The sequence below is a fragment of the Trachypithecus francoisi genome, unplaced genomic scaffold (assembly GCF_009764315.1).
Source record: "Trachypithecus francoisi isolate TF-2019V2 unplaced genomic scaffold, Tfra_2.0 Lachesis_group3, whole genome shotgun sequence".
NCBI lineage: Eukaryota > Metazoa > Chordata > Mammalia > Primates > Cercopithecidae > Trachypithecus > Trachypithecus francoisi.
In genome coordinates, this window is record NW_022681468.1 from 79,569,913 (window position 1) to 79,595,113 (window position 25,201).

Here is a 25,201-nt window from a genome sequence, read left to right on the forward strand (position 1 = left end):
AAATTATGGTAGCAGATTATTTATTCCTGGTTGACATAAGTGATAGCTGTTGTTGAATTAAATATTACTTATGCTAGAAAAGCTTAGAGGTATTTCATCACAACTTGATTTTTTTCAAGTTATGTAGGTTGATATTATTAAGTAACAGTGAATTAACGTGTTAGTTTGGATGAACTGAGTTTCCATGATTTTTCTTACACTTTTAAATTTACTTGTAACTGATATTTCTTTCTACATCCTGTGAGAAAGTAGAGTAGAAAAAAGGTATAAATTTAGAACTTAGTTTTGTAATTTTGACTCACACTTCATCTTCAGTGTGTTGTACCTCTGAGAAGGAATGACTGATGAAATGATAAAATATGTGTTGAATATACATGTCATAATTCAGGATGATAAGTAATTGTTAAACGAATGAGAATATTACATGAATAGTTATAAACATCAATGTAATAGAATTCTGTTTTCTCAAAAGTGTGACATTTAAAAAGAGACAAGGCCATGCATAATTTAGTCATGTAAAATAGTGATACCTTAATTTATCTAAAAGGAATTGCCTGATTTTTAAGAGAATGCCCATTAAATATTAATTTAACTATTAAATGCCTGGAGACAGCATGATTCCATTTAGTGAAAGATTCTGTTATTAAACTATGAGTCAGAGTAAAATATTCTCTAAAATTGTATTTTAGGTTACTGCATTATGAATATTGAAAGTGTTCCTATAAAACAAGAATCCATCTAAACTCTGTTTTCTTTCTGTTTTAGTCTTTCCTTCTGTAGAGCCTTTTTTATCTACAAGCTTCTAAGTTTGATGTCTTATTTAGGAGATATTATGTTTTAGCTTCTGTAAAACCTAGTATTTTCTACAAATGCACAAAATATATTCATGTTATTTAATTGCTTAATATTACTGTTTATAAATAGACAAATATTTCTGTAGCTTTTATACACAAGGAAAAACGCGAAGAAATTATCTACAAAATAGCCATAGTTAGGTAATTGCTGGTTGTTCATAAGAATAATAAATAAGAATATGATAATTTAGGTATTCAGCCTAGTATTCATAGAATGTTTTAGAGAAATGAATAGTCAAAATCACTACCTCGTTGGTACTAACCATTTTATAATACAGTATAAATTGGGATGGAGAATTAAGTGGGAATGGGAACATGGAGTGGTTTTATTTTTCTCCAGTGTGACCTTTTTTGTTTACGATTAGTCAAATCATTCTTTTTTGTTTCTTTTGCTTTTCTCAAGATGATGTCATAGATTCCTGGGCACTTTAATTTAATCTGACTTTAATGTAGTAAAGTCAGTTTAACTTGAATTTTAACCTCATAGCCAACTTATAACTCAATTTCTCTTCTTTCAGTCAATATGACTTGGACTTTTCTGGGAGATTATAGAGTGTTGGGAGAGGTTGAAGTCTAGTCATTCCCTTTGCTCAATCCAGTGAGTGGAGAATGGTCTGTGTATTTTTATTTTTATTTTTCTCATATACCTATTTCTCCTCCTGTGTGCTGATGAAGTGAGGGGAAAGGTAGAAAGGGAAAAGACTTTCTTATGTAAGTAGTACCTTTTGTTGTTCCCTTTTTTTCTGTTTCTGCTCCATTGCCTCACACTGACTAGTCTTTCTTCCTTCCCTTCCCTTCCCTTCCCTTCCCCTCCCCTCCCCTCCCCTCCCCTCCCCTCCCCTCCCCTCCTTTCCACTCCCCTCCCCTCCCCTCCTTTCCCCTCCCCTCCCCTCCTTTCGCCTCCCCTCCCTTCCCTTCCCTTCCCTTCCCTTCCCTTCCCTTCCCTTTTTCTTCCCTTTTTCTTCCCTTCCCTATTTCTTTTTCTTCCTTTTCTTTCTTTCTTTTTTTCCACCCAGGCTGGAGTGCAGTGGTACAGTCTTGCCTCAGTGCAGCCTCTGCCTCCCAGTTTGAAGTAATTCACCTGCCTCAGCCTCCTGAGCAGTTGGGATTATAGGTGCACACCACCATGCCCAGCCAGTTTTTTTGTATTTGTAGTAGAGATGGGGTTTCACCATATAGGCCAGGCTGGTTTTGAACCGTGGCCTCAAGTGATCCGCCCACCTCGGCCCTGCAAAGTTCTGGGATTGAAGCTTTGAGCCACCAGGCCCGGCCAAGTCCTCCTTCTGTGAGGATAGGAGATGATTACTAGCTTTCTGATGGGGCACATGTACATAACTTTGGTGGGGAGTGTGGGGGTTGTTATTGGAGTGTCATACCAACCGTTTCTGAATTGTCTTTCTCCGTTTTTACCTCTCCAGTACATTCACAGCCTCTGGCTGCTTGAGTCCCCATCACCTGGAGGCTCAAGTCCAGCTACTTTCACTTCACATTCACTACACTCTTTGCTTTTGCAGAGAGGGAATCCAGTTATCTGTACCCTGTCTTCCAACTCTATGTCTTTTCTCCTTCTCTTCAAATAGGCACAGAGAAGGGAATTGGGCATGGGATAATAAGCAAGTCTAACAGATAAGCAGTGGTCCAACTGAGAGGTGAGATACCAGTCTTCCCTTCTTACTAATCTTTTAGATGAACTCTCTCTTGATTTGGACTCTCAGCAACAGCACTATTCAGCTACATTAAGTCAGTGAAGCGAACTCTGATGATTGCCTCGTAATGGGGACAGGAGAAGGCACTTCTGGATAAGGAGGAACTAAGGAAGGTAAAGATGTTTGAGTTATGGAGGTGGAGTTGGCTCTCATTTGTTTAAGTCTGTCTTCCAAATATAAAATACTTGATAGATGCCTTTGTTCTTAGCCTTGGGTTCTAATTGCCAGCCCCTGGGCAATGGGGAAAGTGCTACCTGATATCTCATTATATATATTTTACCAGTCTTGCCTAGTAGGTTTATTCCTCCTAGCTACAGTGAAGTTCATTCTACTACAGCTGCTGTTGTAACCCTTTTAAACAGGTTATATCATTCCCTCAGTCAAAATACTGTAGTGACTTTCTAAAACAGTAAAAGCAAAAAACAAATCCAAAGTCCTTATTAAACCTTGGAAGGTCCTAGATGATCTGACAGCAGGTTAAGTTTTTGATCACATGTTCCTATCTCAGAGCTTTGCTATCACTCTACCATCTGCCTCTGTATGTGGTATTCTAAAACTCCAGAAAGTAGACTCACTTCATTTCATTCTTCATTTAAATAATACTACTTCCTTAGTGTTCTCTGAATACACTTAAAATAGTATATTTGTTCTCTTCCGATCACTTGCTTTATTTTTGGTTTATACACTAATTTTCATACATTACATTGTATATTTAATAGTTTATTATATCACTTATATTAACATGATTCTCAAGAGGACAGGACATTGACTTCTTTGTTCACCACTTTACCCAGTGCCTAAAATAGTCCTTGACCCATAGGAAACAATGGTTTTTTGTTGTTGAGTGAATAAAGGAATCAATGAATTCTAGCTATTAGATTCAATCTTTAGAAAATATATTTAACTTATCCTTCATTATTTACTCTTCCAGTGTTCCACATAGTATAATTTTATTTTTTATCACTTTTATTATTTCTAACTGTATATTCCCATTATCATCACCCCAGCTGAATCATCCATACCTATAATTCATTTTCTATGCTGTTAGAATTATTTCTTACACAATATTTACTTAAATGCCACTGTTGAGGTTAAACATTCGAAGATTCCTTAACATAATTGGTCCTGTGCCTATTCTCCTTCTCTTCATGGTTCTTAACATGGACTCTATTCCACTCACATCCTTTTCATTGCAGTATTCTGAATGCTAAACTATGCTTCTCTTTACTTCTGTGCCTTTTTACATAAAACCTACTGCTATGTATATATTTTTTATTGTGTGAACACATAAATGTAACTTCTATGAGAAGAGTAGAAAACATTCTTTACGTTTGAAGTAGTTAAGAACCACCTGTATAGTTGTTGTATGCTGTTGTTTTATATGTATTAGCAAGTCTTTTTCCTCACTGAGTATCTTTAGGATTTGTTAAGAATTTACTTGTCATTTTATAAATGAGTATTTAAGTCACCACAATCTTGAGGAGCATACACCGTTTTGTAATACTGTTTTGTAATATTGTGAATTATTTTAAAGGTGAGGATAATCTTTTTCTTTTTGGAGGATATGTATGTATGAAGGGTTATTATATCTTTATATCTACAGAAAAATACCTAAAAGGAGTAGAGAAAATGATTCATACAAACAAAAGTATTATGTACATTACTTTTTAAAAAAATGTGATCCCCTGCTAGATTCTTCAAATTTAGATTTTTTGTTTGTATACTGTTATATAAATAAAAGACTGATAAATGAAATGACATTATTTATATAAAAATTAAAGCAAAATGTTTACTATATGTGACTCCATTCCAAGTAAGTACAGTGTGTGAGAAGGGACCAGTGTGTCTTTTTGAGAAATGCAGACTCCAGAGGTATGTGGCAGGATTCTAAAACTTATACTTAACATTTTTATTTTGAAAATAATGCAGAAATGTATAGTTTGTGATATTGATCTATTTTAGAAGACATGGCTAAATAAAAAATAATATTATGAAATTATGTAGCAGTAAACGAAGGTGGAATCCCATAGTTACTTGAGGTAGCTCTTTTGAACAATTATTGCTATTACTGGTAATAATAGGCCAGGTATTATATCATGTGTCTGATATGCAGTATTTCATTTTGTAGTTGGAATATCCATTCAAGTTACTATTATCCATTTTACATAAGAAGAAACAGCTGCTCATTTACACATTTAATTTAGAAGGATTACTTCTGCTTGTTCAGTTGGGTTTCTTGAGTATAATTTATCAAAGTTTCTTAAACTACATGAGAGGTTACAGAGCCCTTTAAAACCTAACAAAATCTTATGGCCCATTTCCCCTGAAAATGTGTGTATGGACTCACATATTTTTATTTTACTATGCAGTTTCCTAGAATTCCTAGAAATCTTAAATTTCGTTTGTGGACTCTAGATTGGGAATCTCTGTTCTATGTCTTTTAAAATAAAGAGCCACATCTTGTCACTTAAGGAAAATAATTTACATATTTACACTATGCTTTATTATAGAAAGAATTTAAGAAAGCTGAAAGAAAATTGTCAGCTATCTCTCTAACTCCACTGAGTATATGCCAAAGTAAATAAATTCTATTTAATTAGCAAGTGAGATTCAGAAAAGTTTGACATATGGTATGCTAATGGTCAGGTTTGTTGGACTTTGGCACAAAGCGTCCTCAGTCTGTTTCAGAAAGAAACCTAGGTGCGAATATTTTGAATAATGTAAAGTTACCTCTTCAGAGTAGTATATACATAGTAGCTGTGCCTCAAGCTAGGAGATGAGATAGTACCTTACAGCCTTGTGATTCAGTGATATTTCTCAGAGAATAATTATTGAATTTGATTTTCTGATTCCATCAAAGATAAATTATGTGGACAGGTTGTTGTAGTAAAAGCAGAATGTGGTAATAATTTTCTGTACTAATGAACTAAAGTGATCTTAAACTTGGTTGACTCATTGTTTATATGGGCTAAGGATGAAGACTGTTTAGGGTCTATCTTAATTTGATTTTGGAGAAGAAAAGTTGTATTTTTATAAGACATCAGTTGAGGACTAATTTCATAAAATTATTTTTAAAATATAAAGTAATTTGGAATTTCAGAATAGCTTTTTAAAAATCCGTTTTAGATATTTTAATGTACTTGTGCTTCAGTTTTGATATCTTACTTATTTTGTTTTTTTCCCCCTTGAATTCTCATCGGAACCAAAAACATTAATTAGCTGAGCAGAATAAAGAATCTTGTTGTATATATTGGCCTGGTTTTAGGTAAATTTCTGTAGAAATAATGTTATAAATCAATATAAGTATTTGGGTTTTATTTTTTAACATACACATATGTTTTAACATTTGGTTTATAGTTATGTTGTGAATTGAGTAAGTGTATTTCTGCCTTTCCTGCAATCATTCTGAGCATTCAATTTTTAAATGAATGATAGCCCATCTGCGTAGGTCTCTTGTGACTGAGTAATGTATTCTGTTTTGCTGTGGCAAAGTTTTCAGACAGCCACTTTGTTCTTATATATTTTCATTTTCTATAGTACTTTTCATCCCTGTATATATGTACAGGAGTCACTTCACCCACCACCGAATTGCAGCCACTTCTGAGGTGGAACGCAGCAACTGTTTAACAGCGCACTTTCCCCTAGGTGCTGACAGCTGCAGAAGAAATTGTACATGATGCTGTACAGAAGGTATTTCTCCACTGTGCCATCTGCAGAGTGAAACTGACTAGGAGTACTACATAGACTGTAAGTTTCTTGTGTACCTGCCCTAGACTGGAAAACCCAATAAGAGAAAATAACAAATAACGGGGAAACATCATCTAAAAATGTATTGAGGTCAGTTAAACTTAGTGCTGCTCTCCCTGGCTCTAAATTTTATTTTAAGATCATCTGATTGGTATGAAATTAAATAACAAATAGATGGATGCACTTCTTTTTATTCTAAAAGCAAATGAAACTAAAATGCTTTTATCAATATTCTTTACTTTGAATGGAACTTAATCATATTGTTTTTAAATATTTTTAAGTAACCAAATCAATGTTATAAAATTTCAGAGCCATGTTGTTAAAATAGCAAAAAAAAAAAAAACAAACAAACAAAAAAAAAAACTTGTAATTCAACAGGAACGTCTTTATTAGCTTTGCTTCCAGTGTTTTATGTCTTGGTTTTAATACTTTTTGCAGCAAAGCCAGTTTATGATGAACTAGTTTTGATTCTTAGGATTGGAAACACCAAATTTGACTTCTTTTTTATTTTTATTTTTAATTTTTCTGAGATGAGGTCTCGCTCTTTCACCCAGTATGGAGTATGGTAATGTGATCATGGCTTACTGCAGCCTCAACCTCCTGGGCTTAAGCGATCTTTCTGCCTCAGCCTCCCAAATATCAAAGATAGCCTCCCAGCTATCAACGTAACTGGATGCTTGCACTATAGGCATGCACTACCACACCTGGCTTTTTCTTTTTTCTTTTTTTTTTCTTTTTAATTTCTGTAGAGATAGGGTGTCACTGTTTGAGACTAGCCTGACCTCGAACTCCTGGCCTCAAGCGATCCTCCCACCTTGGTCTCCTGAAGTGCTGGGATTATAGGCATGAGCCCCTGTGCTCTGCCCATTTTTTTTTTTTTTTTTTCTTTAACATTTGGGGAAGAAAGCAGGGGAGAGAAGAAACAGTAAATATTTGAACTTCCGCTTAATGTAGTTTTAGTCTCTCCCATTTAATTATTTAATGAGGTTTTCTTTTGTAAAAGCACTTTTATAAGAGTGCTATCTTTTGTAATAGTTTAGCATGTTTATGCCTTATAAAATAGAGAAAATATAGAAACAGCTGTGTCTGTTGTTACACAATATGATACGGTATGTTATATTTATTATTTTAGGGGTTTTTTAGTCAATAGTACGACATTTTATCTCTTTTTTGCTACATTTATAGACTGCTCTATGTAAAAAAAATTAGAATCTCAGACTTCACAGAGTCTTAATCTTATTAAATATAATGTCATTTGGTTTAGGTAACTTTAAATTATGTGTCATAAGTTAAATTATATTGTGCATATATCTATGTTTATAGATTCTTAGATTCTTAATCAAAGCAGATAAAAAATAACTTCGCCGGGCGCGGTGGCTCAAGCCTGTAATCCCAGCACTTTGGGAGGCCGAGACGGGCGGATCACGAGGTCAGGAGATCGAGACCATCCTGGCTAACACAGTGAAACCCCGTCTCTACTAAAAATACAAAAACTAGCCGGGCGAGGTGGCGGGCGCCTGTAGTCCCAGCTACTCGGGAGGCTGAGGCAGGAGAATGGCGTAAACCCGGGAGGCGGAGCTTGCAGTGAGCTGAGATCCGGCCACTGCACTCCAGTCCGGGCGACAGAGCGAGACTCCGCCTCAAAAAAATAACTTCATTCCACAGTTTATTTACTTGTAAAATGAGTTGGGTAGAAGAAATGATTTTTTAGGGACATTTAAAGTGTTTTCTGTTTAATTCAGGGTTAGTAGTGTATGTATTTAGAATTGTACCTTACCAAGATATTTGGGCTTCAGTGACTTTGTTCTAATTAGAATATTATTTGTGTTAATTAAATGCTGAGTGATAATGTTTTAGAATCAATAGAGGGAGTTGGGTTTCCCACAAAGATTTTCAATTATCTATCTAATTTTGTAGTGTAGATAACTCCACTGTTTTGAAATGTAATTTTTGGAAAATGTAGCACAGTTCTTAATATCTTATTCATGATGGAAGCATAAAGTGAGTAAGAGTAAAAGGCTTTACTTACACTGAGTGGAAATTTACTTAAAGGTTACCAAAAACTCATATTGTAATGAAGCTTACCCCCTTGCATAGATTTAGTATTTCATTTAATAGTCAAAGCACTAAAGAAGTAAATATCAATACTTAAATATTTACAGTTTACACATAATGTACCTATGTATCTCTAGCCAAGAGAGTATTTTTATCAATATAGGAAATATTTGAATTGCTATAATTGATTCTTTGGCATTTTCTACAGTGTTATTGTAAGTATTACTTAATCTCATTCATTTTATTTACTGAAGTCATCATTATTTGACAGAATAGATTATATGTTTTATATATTAAATTTTGTTTGAAAAGGTACAAACTGTACCTGTTTTGTGTGTCCCAGTATCTATTTTTAAATTATACAAATTATTTCTTATATTTTAGACTTTATGTGGATGATATAAGTTTGGCAACTTACTTGATTCAATACTTAGTCATATGAATCTTGTACTCTATTATACCCATAGTGTATGGGATTTGAAAAAGAATGAGATGGGAACTTTTTATTGAATATACTTCTGTATTATTGAATTTAATGAAAATATACTGTTTGTGTAATCAAAAATAAACTCTTGGTGTTTCAGTTAAATTATTTATTTGGAACATTTGTTTAGATTTTTAGAGATTATCACCATTTCATAAAATAGATACCTCTTATCTCTATTGGTGATTTTCAAAGGGCCTTCCTTATGCTTTGAAAGGCCAGAATTGTGGGCAGGATTATTACTTAGTTAGTACTCACTTAATAATTTTGGAATTCAGAAATAAATTATAGGTTATGAATAATTAAAGTTTAATGAAATATTTGTTTTCCATCCTTTCTCATTATAATTTTCTATTTGTAATAGGAAAAATGAAACAAATGCATAAGTTATATGAATTTATTTTATTTATTTATTTATTTATTTATTTTGAGATGGAGTCTCGCTCTGTCACCCAGGCTGGAGTGCAATGGCACGATCTCAGCTCACTGCAACTTCCGCCTCTCGGGTTCAAATGATTCTCCTTCCTCAGCCTCCTGAGTAACTGAGACTAGAGGTGCATGCCACCACACCCGGCTAATTTTTTTGTATTTTTAGTAGAGACGGGGTTTCACCATGTTAGCCAGGATGGTCTCAATCTCCTGACCTCGTGATCTGCCCGCCTCGGCCTCCCAAAGTGCTGGGATTACAGGCATGAGCTACTGCGCCTGGCCAAGTTATATGAATTTTTAAGTACTTATGTATGAATGATATATACTTAGACCTCTTGTGATAATGTCCTGGCAACATCTAGCTTTCCATTAGAGGCTTTAAGAAGAGCTACTAGAACCAGCTGAAGAAATAGTGAAATTGGTGAGAAAATAGAAAACTATATGGCAATATATTTTTCATTGCATAATTTATTCAATTTAAACTAATTTTAAAGAACATACATTTTAAAATAGAATTTCAGTCCATAATTTTTAATTATCAGATGTTCTCAGTTTTACAAAATACTCTTTTAAATTAGGTACATTTTTTATATCCATCTCAAATAGATTATATTTTAAATTATTTTTCTTATCAGATTTATCTGAACAAATTTTATTTGTTAGATGAAACACCTTCAAATGTTTTACTGTAAGTAATAGAGAGATGATTTTTCAATGTAGAATTAGGTGGACAATTCTTTTTATCCTAAGTCATCAGTATTTGAGTTACTTCATTGGATAATCAAGCTTTAGTATTTTATACATCATTTCTTGTTAGCCAAAATATAATTTATATTCACAGACTAATATATGGAATTTGAATTTAAATGTTTTAGAATTAAAAAATTAAAAATATTTTTTTCTAAATGTTTTTCAATAGATTAGTGGAGATATTATACTCATATCTTTGCTTTTCTTAGTTTATGTATCAAATAATTTTTGCTTATTTTTATAAATTTTGCAGTTATTTTTCAATATAAATTGAATTCATTGAAAATTTTAAATGTATAAGTTTGCATAAAAGGCTACTGATGCCAGAAACCTCATTATCTTTATCTTAACTGAATTAAGCATTTATTACTTGAAAATTTTTCTATAATTCTGAAATTTCTATATGTCTTGTGGGTAAATGTGTGTTTGTATATATGTGTATATCATCTTTCTAATGTATTTTCTGAAGTGTGGTCTCGAATCCTGATTGCCACTTTGTAGGTATTAATCAAGTGTAAATTGCTTAACAACTTTAAGGTTGTTTTTTAAATCTGTTAATTGGGAGTCATTTCACCTACCTCACAGGGTTGTTGTGAGGAAAAAACAATAAAACATATGTGAAAGAGTGCTTAGCATATGATAGATGTGCAGTGTATGAAAATGAGTGTTACCAAATCTTCACTGGCCCCCATTGTCCTCCGGATAAAATCCAAATTCTGTGTCATGGTGTGTGTTCTGGCTCGCCCTTATGTCTTCAGCCCCATTTCTTTCCTTGCAAACTGCACATATTGATTTATTGAGACTATAGTCTTTATAGTTCCCAGGATATATCATGCTTTCTTTTGACCTTTACCGGAATGCACCATTCTTTTAAACTGCTCACTTTCCCCCCTTTATCCCTAGGCTACTCTCCTCTGTATAACTCAGCCTCATCTCTCAGGCTTTGCTTTCTATTTCTTCTGCACAAAGATGTCTTCTGTCCCTTCTTCCTCACTTATATATTTTCTTGGATGATCTTTCCATGTGATCCTATGGGCTGTGTTTATTCTTTTCAGCAATTATTGCATGTAACGTAACTGCCTTTGTATTTGTCTGTTTCCTCTACTAGATGTAAACTCGGAGAGGGTGGAGCCTGTCTTATTCGCCATTTTCCTCCACTACTTAAGAGTTTCTGTAACTCAGGAAATATTTGAACATTTTATAAATAGGTGTGTTTCCCCTAAACAAATTTGCAACGTATATAATATGAGTACTATTCCTTAAATAAAGCAATTTGGATTCTATATTTATAAAATGTATTTCTGGTCCCACAATAATCATAACAAAATGATGGCCATATAATTGGTCTCCTTTGCCCACCATTTATCACTCTAACAGGTTTATTAGAAAGACTCAGGGTGCAAGCAAAGTTATTTTATTCTCTCTCGTCACTTTACACACAATTCCATTCTAAATATTATGTTTTCTGCCCCTTGATAAAATGCTGTTTAAGTGTTGTTATTTCCATATCTTCTCTATTCTTGCTTTTCTACTGCTGCTTGCTTTTTTTCTTCTCAATTTTTTTCTTTCATTCTTTCACTCCTTCTTTTCTCACTCTGGCATTTTAAAATAGACTACATTTTCAAGTAATGAAGAAAATGTTTGATAAAGTTTTAAATTCTCCTCCAATGTAAAATGTCTTTTCTACATCAACCTTGCTCAAAGAGGGTTTAAAAACCTGAATAAGGAAGGAAATAGGTTGGTCAGCTAGTAGGCTTTTGCATTATTATTATTATTATTATTATTACCTCATCTTTTCACCCTCCTCACCGTGCATCACCTACATTTTATGAAATTTGGGGATTAGAAGTAGGGAAGAACTAATTGGTAGTAAAGGTATGTTGGAAGTCTTAATGGGTTCTTCTCTTGCTTTTCTGGATTCATCAAAGACTTCTAGTATTTGGAGATAACCCAACTATAATTCCTTGATGCAGTTGACACCTTCTTTGTCTGGTTTTGACTACCCTCCTTAGTTTCTGACTTTCTGGTTTATCTCCTGTTTGTTTTAGAGTTATCTTGTTTTTTGTTTTTTGGGGTTTTTTTTCATAGTCCTTTAGGTAAATTCCTTTAAAAATGGATTAGCGCTAGTTCCTTTCCTAGGGATTATCTGTCCCTTGGGAAAACATATTTCTTTACTCCACCAACCTACCGAAGTACTGGCCAATTCTAAAATAGTAGCCCAGACTGAGGACAGGAGTCTTTTAATTAGTTACCGGTTCTTGAGTACCCAATTCTGAGTGCATCATTGTGCTACTTCCTTCTCAATCTATAGGCTCCCTTCCCTCAGTGTATGTTTATAGTTTTTATTTGAATGGTGAGCTAAAGATAGCCTGAGCAGTTTTTGGCCACAGCCTTACCAACTGTTGCCTAGATAATCTGTCACCTCATTTCTAGTACATTGAACTTTTTCTCAACTTTGGATCATTGGCTGAAAGTGAGACAACAAGAAAATTCTCGTTTTAATATCCTTTTACACTACCATTGTGGCATTGAGGCCATAATAGGAAGCTTGCTTTTCTACGAATGTCCCTCCATTTCTATAATTCCATGCCTTGTCTTATGCTGTTCTGATTTTGGGATGTTTTTTCTACCTTTTTTTTTTCTGGGATATTCTACCCAGTCTTCAGTGTCCAAGTTAGGTAAAGTCTTTATTAGTCTTAGCAGATAGAATAAATATTTCTCTCTAGTGTGTTCTCATTAATACTTTGTGTCATGTGTTATATTACTTGTAGATATATCTGTCTCTCTGACCAGATTATGAGACGGATTTTGAGACAACCACTGACTTATTTATTGATGAACTCCTTATTGGTTAGCTCCTGTTACGTGTTTAGGACATTATTTGCTTAATTAATGAATCTCTTCTGAACACTCAGACTGAAGTTTGTAAAATTGTTAAGTAATAAATGCTTCTATCTCCTTATTTATTTTTCTCCTTGTTCCAAAAAATGTTTGAGGGAGCAACTGTTAGTTTTTATGCCTTTTATTATATTTTTTGCTTTTTGAATTTTTAATTTTTATGGATACCTAATAATTGTACATAAGTATGGGGAATATGTGAAATTTTGATACATTCATAAAATGCATAACGATCAAATCAGGGCAATTGGGACGTCTGTCATCTCAAGCACTTATCATTTCTTTGTGTTAGGAGCTTCCAATTCCACTCTTCTAGTTATTTTGAAATATATGATTATTATTTTTTAACTCAATCATATTTCTTTATTCTTAGGTAAATTTATTTTAGGTTTTAGTTCTGGTTTGGGCTAAATTAATTTTCTCCCATTTCCTCTGACTTATTTTTCTTTTTTTTTTTTTCTTTTTTTTTTTTTTTGAGACGGAGTCTCACTCTGTCGCCGGGGCTGGAGTGCAGTGGCCAGATCTCAGCTCACTGCAAGCTCCGCCTCCCGGGTTCAGGCCATTCTCCTGCCTCAGCCTCCCGAGTAGCTGGGACTACAGGCGCCCGCCACCTCGCCCGGCTAGTTTTTTGTATTTTTTAGTAGAGACGGGGTTTCACAGTGTTAGCCAGGATGGTCTCCATCTCCTGACCTCGTGATCCGCCCGTCTCGGCCTCCCAAAGTGCTGGGATTACAGGCTTGAGCCACCGCGCCTGGCCTATTTTTCTTTCTCTTTAAACTTCAGTCTCTGTAACTAACTGTGATAAATAAAGATAACTAGATATTCCAAGCAGCTTCAAGTTGCAAGTAAAAATGAATAATTAATTTAATTTAATAACTGTAATGATCTGTCACCTCATTACTATTTTTTTTTTTTTGGCCATTACAAAATTTTCTGTTTCCTTTTTAAATTCTTCAGGGTTTCAGATTCCATCTTTAGATACAGTCAGAAATGATGAAAAGACAAGTTATTGTTCATAAAAAGGGTTGGTTGTAAAAGAATAATATTCCTATAACAGAAAATTAAATTGTTGTATTTATTGGGAGTAAAGTTCTGTTTTCATTCAGACATTATCCTGTTATTTTGAGTGATTACCCTAAATAAGTTGTCTCAATTTGAAATGCAGTACCAAATTTCTGACATTCCTCAAGAGGATAATAATTCAGTCTTTATTACTGAAATTTAGTCAAAAGTAGAATTATTTAATACATATAGTCAGGCAAATTGGTAAAAATTAGATAACCAAGAAATCCAAAAATCATTTTAAGTAGAGGAAATTGAAAAATTCTATTTAAAACTTTTCTTTTACCTGGAAAGTTCCAGATGAGTACAGATAGTATCCTAAGAAAAGAGAATACATTTTGTCCCTTCAAATCACATTACTAAAGGCTGAAAGATGATAAATAAACTTGCCATATAATAGCCCAGCGATCTTTTTTCTTCCTTATTTTTATGTTGTTGGAAATATGAAGTTTTTAATAGATATGTTTACCTTACCTACTAACTTGCACCAATATGACTGGTGACATTTTAATATTTAATTTTGATAATTTTATCTGTTAGCACTTACTGACTTAGGAATCTTAGTGAATGGACATTCTGACCTTTACATTAGGTTAAATGATATAGATGGCAGATCTCTAGATCAGCTAAATAAGGTGCCAGATATAATATATAATATATATGATTACTTATATGCAGTCATACTTCTTATAGCAATAACATTTTGTGTTAGTATTTTCATAAGAAGAAACAAACTACAAAATATGGCCAAGTGATTCTCAGTTTTAGGTATCAAGAAACATTGTTTATTCCTGTGATTTTCCCTGTGCCTCCACCCTTGCAATAATTCAAACATTCTGTTTACACCATCAGTAAATACATTTTTCTTGTATTTTTCACTTAGTTTAAGGTGAACAGTGATTTAGGATGGAACTTTGAGATTAGGAAGAACAAAATTCTGTTTTTCTGTTTTTGTGAGCATACTCGGGGAAACTAAAATGCAATAGACTTTTTGGCATGCATCTAGTATGTATCAATTATAAATAGGAAAAGTGATACCTAAAAATGTAATTTCCTAAAATATGCCACCTGAAATACATTTCTTTTAAATACTTGTTTTTCCCTTTCTTTCCTTATAAATGGCTCATTCAGTTTTTGAATTGTGATATTGTATAGGACTTTAGAAACCCTCTTTTAGTGGGTCCAGTAAAATGTTAAAAATTAAATAAGTGATTAACTATAAATTTTTTCATATGCCTTTTTCTTTATTTCATATGACTAATACTAGATTGTGTTCCTATACAAAATACCTTACTCATGTTACAGGGAAAGTGCAAATAAGAAAACAGCCATTAATTGATATTTGTTTTTTATGCTTCTCTTTGCAACTCCAACTTCACATTTTCCCACTGTGCTTCAAAGTATGACAGATTCAGCAGGCCTGAAAATAAACCCAAATCAGAAGTTCGCTATTCTCTTTCTGCCTTCCAACCCCAATCATTCTTTGCTTATGTCTTCACCATATACTTGTGACTCTCTCCTCTCTTTTTACTTAAATATCATCCAATTTTTTTTTTCTGGATCCTAATTATTTTGCCTTTAAGATTTGTCTTGAATTGGTGTGCTTTATTGTATCCCTGTTGATAAAACTGTGGCTCATTACTTACCACAAGGAGTGATAAGTTTTTAAAAATAGCTTTGTGCACTAGTTTTACCTTTCCGTACATTGTGTTTCCTTCAGAGTGGAAAGCATGTGTTGTTCACCTTTGTGCTTTCCATGGAGGATATTCTCATAAATCATTTCTGAGTTCACTCAACTAATCATGAAGTAGCTGATTCGCGGTATTTAAGTCTTAAAAATATTGAATGGATTGCTGAAAGTGAGATCAGTTCCACAGTTTAAAATTAATCATACATTTTTCCAACTTGATGATATACTTGTTAGTGTTAACACCACCAGGAAAGAACCTTAAATAAATTCTGAATAATTATTAAGAACACTTGGTTTGCTACTAATGTGAAAACAAATTTTACTTACAGTATGCTAATACATGCAGGTTTGTAGGCTCTTGCTATAATTTAAATGAACTGAGTTGTCTTTTTATTTCCATTTTTTAAAATATGGTTACATGCCATTTTGAGGAAATACTTGTGGCAAAAGTCATCTAATTCAACAGCTCCTGACCTTCTTGGCACGAGGGACTGGTTTTGTGGAAGACAGTTTTTCCATGTTGGAGGTGGTTTCAGGATGAAACTGCTCCACCTCAGATCATCAGACGTTAGATTCTCATGGGAAGCACGCAGCCTAGAACTGCCTCGCGTAGGCAGTTCATAATAGGGTTTGCACTCTTGTGACAATCTAACGCCCCAGCTGGTCTGACAGGAGGCAGAGCTCAGGTGGTAATGCCTAATGCTTGCTCACCTGTGGCGCACCTGCTTTGTGTGGTCAGGCTCCTAACAGCTCAGGGAAGGGGTGTGGGGGAAGGGAGGGCGGCTGGTTGGGGACCCCGATCTGATTGTTTAGGTATCTTTTTTTACATTAGTCCCTTTGTGGGTTCCTTTAGAGATAAAATACAAATGGGAAACAAGCTTCCTTTGAAATGTTACAAAAGTCTTAAACCCAACTACTAGTCTGACGGTGGATCTGATTTATGCTAGTAAGAGGACCCAATGGCCTCCTAAGAAGAGTAACTCTGCAGCAGGCTATTTTTGCTTCTTGTGCTAGAACTTTAGAGATAGCTTTTTTTTTTTCCTTTGCCTCTTATTATTATAGTCTTTGAAGATAATCACTAGTTTCTGAAAATTTTTATTACGAAAGAACTGTCGTATCAGACTGGATTTGAATATATGCTTATCCTTGTTTTTAGAATGTTTAGTTAAATTATTTGAGTTGTCAGTGTTATATAAAATAAGATAACATTTTCTCCTTTTTTTTTTCTGGGATATTCTACCCAGATCAGTAAATCATAGTAAGGAGTTAAAATTTTACCATAATTACAATTTGGAGACACTATGTAGTTGAATGTTATGAACTGATTAACACTGAGGAAATCAGTTTACCTGCTGTCTGGAAGATGAACAAAGGAAAGGAGTGAGGGGCAAGAGCATTATTGGGGGTTATTGCCATGGTTCCTGCTCGAAATTATGGTGTCTTGGTGTAAGTCTTGTAGTAGTAGAAATAGTGAGAGGAACGATGTTTTGGAGGAGCACTATTAGAATTTGTAAATGGATTAGAAATGTGGTAATCAAAAGTGTCAAACATAATTAAACATTAAATATTCTTTGGAAATATAATTTAATCAACACACTTTTTCATGGTAAAAATGTAGTCTCATTTTTTAAATTAACACATCTATTTTTGATTATTAGTTTTTTTCCTTCGTTTTACTAAAATAAATGACATTATGTCATTTTCTCACCTCTCTGCCATTGAATATAATAATGATTTTAAATGGCTCCGGGTTTGAAAGGTAGAAAATTGTATCTTGCTATTTTACTTTGCTTGCCTTTGATTACTACTTAGATTCAAATTTTAATGTGTGTATTAACCAACTTTATTTTTTCAGTTGTGGATTATTTCTAGTCTTGATTATTTGGAGATATTGGGTATTTATTGATTTGGAAGGCCTTATTAATTTCCTGAGATAATCTAAAAGTTCCAACGTGATTTGGCTCTGAGTCTTTCTGATTCTCTTATGTCAGTTTCCCCCTGCCCTTTATGCTCTAGACAATCTGGACACTTCTCAACCAAGCAACTTTTGTATTGCCTCATAGCTTTTGCGCACTTGTTCTCCATTTCTGGATCCCTCTTCCTCTACATCTTCACTCATGACTCTGAGTGAAGGTTCATCATTCGTGTTCCAGTTCAAATGCCAGGCCCATAGAGGAGCTATTCCCAATCTCTTAATATAATATCCCTTCTTACATCTTTCACATTCTGTTACATTACTGTCTCTGTTTTGTTTGGTTTGTTCTCCTCTCATAGTCTTTTAGGGTCTTCACAGCACTTATCACTGTCTGAAGTTGTTTATTACTTGCTTATTGCCTGTTCTTTCCATTAAGAATGAAAGAACCATGGGGATAGGCATCTAATCTGATTTGTTTACTGCTGTAATATGTGGGGCTATTGTTGGGCATATGGTGGATAATAAATATAATGGAGTGGATGATACAAGGGTATTAACTATTTGTTTCTTATACTTATGTTCTTTCCCTTTTTGCCAATTGTCTCTCATTTTTGCTTATGGCTTTTTTATATGTAGAATTTTGCACTTTAATAGAATCAAAATAATGAAGCTTTTGAAATTAAAAAAAACTTTCCATTTGAGATCTTCCATTTACCAATATTCTAATTGAAATGTTTTTGAATATAGAGTTATCATTTATTTTTGTGAATTAGGGAAAGTATTTGAAGATAAAAAATAACTCATAAGTTTATTTCTAGTTTGATTACATATTTTATAAAATGGAAATTATATATAATTTTTTTCTTTCTTCACTTAATACTTTACCATGTGCATATTTAAATAATATACACTTCCTTTTTCACAAACATGATTTTAAAAATTTTGAACAATATTTCATCTTGCTCATTTGATATATTTATCAATCCCTTATATATTTGTTTCAGTCTTTTATGCTAATATACGTATAACGCAAGGCATGTTATTGTATTTGTTATTGTGTTCGTTTATAATACTTCCATTATGATAAATTTTTAAACATAAAGTAGTGGATTTCCTGTGTCATTAGGAGCATAATATGTATATTATTTTAAGACATTGAATATTCATTGCCAAATTATACTCCAGAAAAATTAAATCAGTTTATTCTCCTAGTAGTAGTATATGTATGTGTGTGTTTATGAAATGTTCTAATTCCCAATATTGTGTGCTTTTAAAAACTTGGCCCATTCCTCTCCATGAATGCTCTCTCCCTCTAAAACTTTCTCGAAAAACTATCAGGATGTTTATCACATACAAAATTTAACATTTTTTTTTTTGTTTTTGAGATGAAGTCTCTCTCTGTTGCCCAGGCTGAAGTGCAGTGGCCAGATCTCAGCTCACTGCAAGCTCCACCTCCCGGGTTTACATCATTCTCCTGCCTCAGCCTCCCGAGTAGCTGGGACTACAGGCACCCGCCACCTCACCCGGCTAGTTTTTTGTATTTTTTTAGTAGAGACGGGGTTTCACTGTGTTAGCCAGGATGGTCTCAATCTCCTGACCTCGTGATTCGCCCGTCTCAGCCTCCCAAAGAGCCGGGATTACAGGCTTGAGCCACCGCACCCGGCCTAAAATTTAACATTTTTTACATAGTAAAGTCTATTATCTTTCACCCCTTTCTTCCCTTTTATATTTTTGCTTAAAATAACTTTTCTTATTGGGAGGTTATGAATATGCTCACTTATGGTTTGATCTTATTTTTTATGTTATATGCCTCTAATTTATATAGAACTTAAGATTTGGAGGGTTTTGAGAGTAGAAGTTCTCACTTTATTTTTTCCAAATAGTGATTTAGTTATGCCAGCTGTATCTTTTAATTTTTTTTTTAATTTTTTAACATTTTTATGGCTACATAGCAAGTGTATATATTTATGGAGTACATGAGTACATGAGATTTTTTGTTTTGCTTTGTTTTCTGTTTTTTTTTTTTTTTTTGAGTCTCGCTCTGTCACCCAGGCTGGAGTGCTGTGGCTGGATCTCAGCTCACTGCAAGCTCCGCCTCCCGGGTTCACGCCATTCTCCTGCCTCAGCCTCCCGGGTAGCTGGGACTAGAGGCGCCGCCACCTCGCCCGGCTAGTTTTTTTGTAGTTTTTAGTAGAGACGGGGGTTTCACCGTGTTAGCCAGGATGGTCTCGATCTCCTGACCTCCTGATCCGCCCGTCTCGGCCTCCCAAAGTGCTGGGATTACAAGCTTGAGCCACCGCTCCCGGCCATACATGAGATGTTTTGATACAGGCTTGCAATCTGAAAAAAGTCGCATCATTGGTAAGGGGGTGTCCTTCCCCTCAAGTATTTATCCTTTGAGTTACAAATAATACAATTATGTTTTTAAAGTTATTTAAAAATATACAGTTAAGATATTATTGACTGTAGTAGCCCTATTACACTATCAAATAGTATGTCTTATTCGTTCTTTCTATTTTTTTTTTTTGTACCCATTAAACATCCCTGCCTTCTCCCCAACTGCCTACTGCCCTTCCCAGCCTCTGGTGACCATCCTCTACTGTTTCTGTCCATAGTTCAATAAATTTGATTTTTAGATCCCCCAAATAAGTGAGAACGTGCAGTCTTTGTCTTTCTATGCTTGTCTTATTTCACTTAACATAATGATCTCCAGTTCCAGCTGTGTAATTGTAAATGACTGGACCTCATTCTTTTTATGGCTAAATACTCCATTGTGTATATGTACCACATTTTTTTTTTTTTTTTTTTTTGGAGTCAGAGTCACTCTGTTGCCCGGGCTGGAATGCAGTGGTGTGATCTCAGCTCACTGCAAGCTTCGCCTTCCAGGTTCACACCATTCTTCTGCCTCAGCCTCCTGAGTAGCTGGGACTACACGCACCCACCACCAGGCCCAGCTATTTTTTTTTTTTTTTTTTTTTTTGTATTTTTAGTAGAGACGGGTTTTCACCATGTTAGCCAGGATGGTCTCGATCTCATAGCCTCATGATCCACCCACCTCGCCCTTCCAAAGTGCTGGGATTACAGGCATGAGCCACCTCACCTGGCCTGTGTACCACATTTTCTTTATCCAGTCATCTGTATCTGCTGATAGTATTTTTTGAATAATCATATACTATAATCATGCTACATTTTTTGCTTAATTTTTACATATGCCAGGGGTTTTTGAAAAAGGGCTATTCTAGTCCACTGTTATATTAATCCTTATTTGACTTATTTTTTTTTTACTCTCTGTTTATTGTAAAGTATCTACTAAAATAATAATTCCCTGGCCCTGTTGTCCTTTATTTTAAAAACTATTCTGGTATAATGTTACATTTCTTTTTCTCTACAAACTTTAAACTATTTTGCCACTTTATCCTTCCTAAATAAACCATTTCTGTTATTTTAGTGACGTGACATTAAAAGTATTAACTGTTTGCATGAGATATTCTTGCAATATCCAGGATTTCTTATAAGAACTGAGATTTTTAAAAAATTATTTTCTGTCTCAGTAAAGCTTTTTTCTATACAAATATCTGAATATTTCACTTAAGGCAATTACTAGTTGTTTATTTTATGTAATATTATTCCTGGTTGTTCTTTTAGTGTTTCTTAATTTATGTATTTAACTGATTATTGTGCTTCTGTAGTGTATTAGTTTCCTTTGATCACTATAACAATTAACATGAATTTTGTGTTGTAAAATAATGCAGATTTATTCTGTTTCAGTTCTGATGGCCAAAAGTTCAAAATCAGCCTTGCCGGGTTAAAATCAAGCCTCAACAGGGCTGGTTCCTTTGGAGGCACCAGGAAAGAATCCCTTTCCTTGTCTTTTCTACCTTTCCTTGTCTTTTCTACCTTTCCTTGTCTTTTCTACCTTTCCTTGACTGTCAGCCCCTTTTAAGAATCACTTCATCCTTTTGCTTTTGTCATCACATTTTCTACTTCTTTTTTTAACCTTCTTGTCTCCCTCTTACAAGGACTCTTGTGATTATATTTAGGGCTCACTCAGACAATCCATGATAATCTCCCCATCAGAAGATCCTTAATTTAAGCATATCTGCAGGTCTCCTTTGCCATATAAGGTGACATTCCCAGGTTCTAGGGATTAGGGTGTGTGTATTATGTGAGTGACCTTTATTCAGCCTGCCACATATAGAATAATTATTACTTTTATACTGTTTTATTTCCATTGATTTTATTGAACGTTAAGTATTGTTGCTTTTAGTTCATCTTCTACCCAGTTATAAAATCTCTATGTGATCATGTTTTTCTTTTTACAGTAGTAATTTTATACCTGTTTTTATTTCATATTTTATTGCTTCTTTCAATTTTAATGCAAATGCCAAAAATGTTTTCCTTCGTCATATTTTCTATTGTTTTCAGATAGGTATTTTTTCCTAATCATAGAGAAATAATTTGTTTCTTGCTGTTTAACAGTCAGCTTGGACAAACATGTTTAACATACATCTTGGACGTATGTTTTGTTGTATTTATGTACTACCAAATATTGGCCCACACTTACATTTCTGTATTAAGCTGTATTTAACTATAGTATATCAGTTTTTCAATATACAGATGGATTATGTTGCTGATATTTAGTTATGATTTTTAATGTCTTCGCTCATACATTTGTGTATGGCTGAGTTTGTGTGTGACTTTCATTTACATTTTGATAATCAGAGTTATACTAGTAATTAATAAAGTGAGTTTAAAGACATTCTATTTTTCTTGTATAGACTAGTTTATATTCAGTATTGAATACTTTTTGTAGCATGAAAATTCTCTGTGTATTTATAGTTTGAAATATCACATACAGCAGTCTGAGCACAGAGCTTATTTGAATATATTTATTTGATAGGCCTTTTCATTTCTTGGTTATTTTGAGTGAATTTTGATAATTTACATTGTTCTCAGAGAGTTGTCCACTATATCAAGATTTTACAGGACTATTTGTTGCACACCTGCTATGTATTAAGGATTGTGCTAGGTGCTGTACATGCAAAGATAAGAATTTCCTAGGATTCTTAATCTCAGGAAACATGTAGTGAGAGAAGTTAATTTTCTTAGGGTAGAGACGTAAGAAATATAAAAGAAGAAATTAACGTCTAAACAGAACTTCTGATAACGATTTCCTCATGAATACAGGCGGCATGTACAAAGTCATAAAAAATGGTTGAATACGTGAACAGTTGAGACATTTACAAGTAGATCATTACAGCTTGAGTTTAAGTATTGGCCCGGAAGGAGTAATGTATAAAGATTAGAAGCTGTATTATGGATTCTTCCTGAATTTGTACCTTTTCCTATAATCATTGATAGACTATTAATAATGTTCATTCTGAGTTTTTCATCAGTATATTCACATTTTTAGAAGATTAGTCTGATGGCAATAGGGAGGGCTTTATTGAAGGAAGTGGGAGTGGTTAATGCTGGAACCGCTTACCCATTGCATTACCACAAAAATGCGTAAGTGGCTCCTAAGTGAGGACTACAAATAGAGATAGACATGAAGAAAAGACTATATGTATAAGCAAATGCTAAAGAAATAGACCAAAGACTAGTTTACTGATTGGATACAGTAAATGAGGGAGAAGTCAAGATTACTTCTAACTTCCTATCAGCTGTATTAGAACAAAATGTTTCCCTTGTCTTTATTTCAGACGTGATAGCTCTAATTTCATTTGAAAGGCTTATTATATTCTACATAGACTATATCATTAACATGAAAATGTGAATAGGAATATCAATGTAATATCAATGTCAGGATCACATTTTTAGTTAGAAACCAAAGTTATCTGTTATAGACAATATATCTAATAGCTAGGAGAGAAAAAATGGACATTCTGATAAGATTTCTGAACTATATAGCATGGTGATCTAAAAAGCATATTTTATTTATGGTGTTTTTAGTACATCTTCGTTTGGAAAAATGAAATAAAGAATTTTATAGTAAAAGAATTTAGACATATTGTTTGAAGTAGTTTCTCAACAACGTGTTCTGGGCATCCATAAGTTATGGATATCAAAATGAAATACCCTCTGCCCTCAAAAGGTACAAAAGTCTTGTAAAACATGTCTTATAAAGGTGATTTTCAAGTATCTGCCCATTACATACATCAGTAATACAAGCTCATGCAACTGCCACCATAGTCAAGCTATGGTATACTTCCATCATGCCAAAAAATTGCATTGTGCCCCTTGCCAGACCATCCTTCCCATCCATCCTCACTTCAACATTCCTTCCTTAACCCCCTCCTGCCATAAGCAATCAGTGATCTGTTTTCTGCCACTATAGATTTGACTTTTCCAGAGTGTCATTTATATAGAAGCATACATTATGTAGCCTTGTGTCTCGTTTCTTTTGCTCTGCATAATATTTTTGAGATTCATCCCTGATTTTGCATGTATAATTTATTCCTTTTTATTGTTGAGTAGTAGTCATTTTCTAGGTATGTGTATACATAGTTTATTTGTCTATTAATGGACCTTAAGTTGTTTCTAGTTCTTGACTATTAGGAATAAAATTTCTATGAATATATGAGTACAAGTCTTTGTGCAAAGTTATGCTTTCGTTTATCTTGGGTAAATACTTAGGAATGGTGTATCTGGGTCATATGGAATATTCAACTCTGTGAAAAACCACCAGGAGGAGTTGTGTCATTTTACATTCCTGCCACTATTTCATTAGCACTCCAATTAGTCCATCATGTCTCCAGGTCCTTGTCACATGCAGGAAAATGACAACATCCTTACCACTACTGTACTTTGTGATGTCAGTCTTTTTTAAATTTTAGCCATTGCAATTTGTGTAATTGTATCTCATTGTGGTTTTAATTTTTGTTTTCTTAGTGGGTTTTCATGTGCTTTGTGACCATTGCTTTATTTTCTTTTATTAACTCTTCAAAACTTTGGTCATCTCTATTAGATTGTTTTGCTACTAATCAGTTGTAAGAGTTCTTTAAATATTCAAGATACAAGTCCTTTGTAGATACATATGTTGTGAATATTTTCTCCTGTGTTATTCTGTGTTGTGGTTTACCTTTTCATTTATTTGTTTGTGTCCTTCCAAGAGCAGAAATTTTTAATTTTCATGAAGTCCAGTTTGTAAACACTTTTTAAAAACCTTTTTTACTTTTTGTGTATTAAGAAATGCATGCAAATGTCAAATTTTCTCCAGGAGGTTTTGTTTTGTTTTGTTTTGAGACAGAGTTTCGCTCTTGTTGCTCAGACTGGAGTGCAGTGGCACAATCTCAGGTCACTGCAACCTCCGCTTCCTGGGTTCAAGCAATTCTCCTGTCTCAGCCTCCCGAGTAGCTAGGATTACAGGCATGTGCCACCACACCCAGCCAATTTTGTATTTGTAGTAGATACAGGGTTTCTTCATGTTGGTCAGACTGGTCTCGAACTCCCGACCTCAGGTGATCCGCCCACCTCAGCCTCCCAAAGTGCTGGGATTACAGGCGTGAGCCACCATGCCCGGCCTCTCCTAGAGGTTTTATAGCTTAATTTTTATAGTTAGATCTATGGTTCATTTTGAGGTCATGTTACATATTGTGTGAAAACAAGTTT

The 25,201-nt window shown here is 34.1% G+C and overlaps 1 protein-coding gene across 6 annotated transcripts in view; it reads left to right on the forward strand.

Moving 5' to 3' along the window:
• NOVA1 (NOVA alternative splicing regulator 1) overlaps positions 1 to 25,201 on the forward strand; it is a 153,813-nt gene that overhangs the window by 43,118 nt on the left and 85,494 nt on the right. For 2 of the 6 annotated variants that reach the window (XM_033188369.1, XM_033188371.1), the window contains exon 3: positions 6,206 to 6,307. The exons of 3 other annotated variants lie outside the window; for them this stretch is intronic. The gene's annotated coding sequence lies outside the window, so the exon portion shown is untranslated. Of the gene's footprint in view, positions 1 to 2,559; positions 2,674 to 6,205; positions 6,308 to 25,201 lie in introns of those variants that run through there. One more of the 6 variants, XM_033188370.1, reaches the window with a different exon arrangement.